This window comes from Meriones unguiculatus, chromosome 2, assembly GCF_030254825.1.
Source record: "Meriones unguiculatus strain TT.TT164.6M chromosome 2, Bangor_MerUng_6.1, whole genome shotgun sequence".
NCBI lineage: Eukaryota > Metazoa > Chordata > Mammalia > Rodentia > Muridae > Meriones > Meriones unguiculatus.
In genome coordinates, this window is record NC_083350.1 from 59,109,570 (window position 1) to 59,112,126 (window position 2,557).

At 48.5% G+C, this 2,557-nt stretch overlaps 1 non-coding gene across 1 annotated transcript; it reads right to left on the reverse strand.

Moving 5' to 3' along the window:
* Window positions 1-1,685: 1,685 nt before the first annotated feature.
* Window positions 1,686-1,816, reverse strand: LOC132652648 (small nucleolar RNA SNORA17). The gene has a single exon (XR_009590234.1). It is a non-coding gene; the product is annotated as a small nucleolar RNA SNORA17 (small nucleolar RNA).
* Window positions 1,817-2,557: the final 741 nt, after the last annotated feature.

Here is a 2,557-nt window from a genome sequence, read left to right on the forward strand (position 1 = left end):
GCAGGTGAGGGGTAGGGACTGCTCTCCCATTTTGATGACCCATTAAGGCCAGTTCTCCTGGTGGCCATTGGTGGCAAGGGAGAGAGGACATCTCTCCCTAGCCAAAGTCACCCCATCTCAGACTAGTGAGCTTTCTCACACTCACACCCTCAGGACCAGCTTGCATGCACTCCTGGCAGGGTTAACTCTGCTCTGCTGCCCAGGTGAGGTGCAGGTCCTGCTCTCCTGAGTACTCCAGAAGGCCAGAGGGAGGGACAAGTCTCCTACTCTCATGACCCTGTTGGGTCAAGTCTTCTGCCTGCTGATGGTGGGGAGGGTAAAGAGAAGGGGAGGATATCTTTTCCTCACAGGGGCCACCACACGGAAGATAAGGGCAGTGCCAGCTCTCCCACACTCACATCCTTAGGAATGGCTCACCTCACCCACAACCCCCACAATCAGGCCCAGCTTTACTGTGCTACCAAAGTGAGGTACAGGCCCAGCTCTCCCAAGTGCTGCAGTAGGCAATGGGCAGAGCTCTGACAAGGTTGGGGCCAGCTTTCTTGGCTGCTGTAGATAGCAAGGGGAGAGAAGGGGGTCATCTGCTCCTTGCCCATGTCGCTGCATGTCAGAGTAGTGGGGGGCTCAGCTCTTCCATGCCCACGTCTTTGGGACCGCTTGCCTGCACCCCCACCACTTGGAGCTTTGCTGCTCAGGAAAGGGGCAGGTTCTGCTCTCCAGAGTGCTGCAGTTGGTGAGGGACAGAGACAGCTCCCCTGGTCTCATGACTCAGGGGCCAGGTCTCCTACCTGACACAGGTGGTGAGGGGCGAGATGGGAGAAGGGTATCTTTCCCTCATCCGTGCTTCTGCAGGGAAGACAAATGGTGGGGCCAGGTCACCGATGCTCATAATCTCTAGGGTTGGCTCACCCTCAACTCCTGCAACGTGCAGGGAAGCTCATCAAGTACTGCAGCCGGCCAGTGGCAGCGGCAGCTCTCCAGCTTTCAGGCCCTTAGGGAAAGCTCTCCCAGAATGCCCAGGTTAAGGGTGCGGACAGTTCTACACAGCCCTCTGACATTAACATGTCCCCAGGTGGCAGCCTAGGCCAGGGACATCCACCTTGTCATTTGTAAGAGACTCATACAGCTTCAGGGCTACGAACCCAGACATGGCTCCCAGGACTCAGTACAGGCCAGAACCACACCATGGTCCCAGGTGGCACCATTGACTGCTCACATCAGGCTGTCCCTCACTACCATCGATTCTAGAGTTCTGCCTCTCATCATTGTGCCCACATCTTTCTGTTTCTATTCCATTTCTCCACCACTTGTTTGCTTTGTTTTTAGAGGTGGCCTGGGTCTCTGAGGGTCTGGAGAGGTTTTAGAAGTTTTTCTCAGGGGTCCTATTTCTGCTCTCGTGTATTATGGAGCTGCGCAGGGTCATTTGGATATGATCTGCCCCACCCCCACCCCAAGGCCTGTGATCATCTCAGGCTGCCTTTCTGTCTAGCCCTCATTCCACCTGTCTTGGGCTTGCTCCTCTACTGGCCCACTTCAGTGGTGCTTTGTGTCATCTGTCTCAGGTTCATTCCATCCTGGTGCCCTCAGTCCTAGGCGGGGTTCTTCTAGTCTTCATCTTGCTCTTGGTCCTGGGAGCCACTGGGGCCTTGAAAATGGTGGTTGTCTCCAGTTCAATTTTTTCAGGGAATTTTAGGTACTAATCATTCATATATTCATAGTTCAGAACACTGAGTATAGACATAGCCTCTCTACTCTTTGCCTCCTACCAACTGGCATGTCAGACAGAAGCCATCCCTAAAACACTTTTAGAGATAGGTGTAACACTGATCCTAGCCTTATGATATAATGGAGACAACTAGACTTTAGGAAAAAAAGAAAAAGAAATAAAAAGCTGATGTTGTGAGTAGCACAAGGAATCACTGGAAATCTGGTGAACTCATATAGTGACAGCAGCAGGTTAATATATTTATCATTCCAACCCTTCCTAAGACAAAAAATTACCTTCTTGGTTAAAAACATACATAAATAAAAGCAAGTTCTTTCTGAATTGCAATCTTTCCTAATTCTACTGAAAGTAAAATAAACAGAGACTTCCAACTTTAAGAGTTTATCCATATGGTGGAATTCCAAAAGCCCAACTTTATTGGCCCAATTATTTTGCAAGGACAACTGCATAGCCACAGTACACATATCAGTGTCTCTTCTGGTAAGAATACATATTGAGTTTCCCTGTGGTCAAAGGCTGTTGGCAGCTTTATCTCAGGACCTTTTAGTACTTTCAGAAAATTTCAAAATATCAATCATATTCGTGATAGTTTTTACAAATATAATTTCTCCTTCCAGAAGAGAAAGTCAATCAAATCCTCTCTCATAGCATCTTATACCGTGCCAAGTGAACAGGGCATTATGATAAACTTTGTAAAGGTTTCATAGCAGAACTTCTAATATGAATTAGCATCTTTATATCTTTGGCTTGATCAGAGAATCCCATAAACAAAAGGAAGAGTTCAAGTTGACTAACCCTAGTTGCTTCAGCACTTGACTTCTGCAAGGGAAA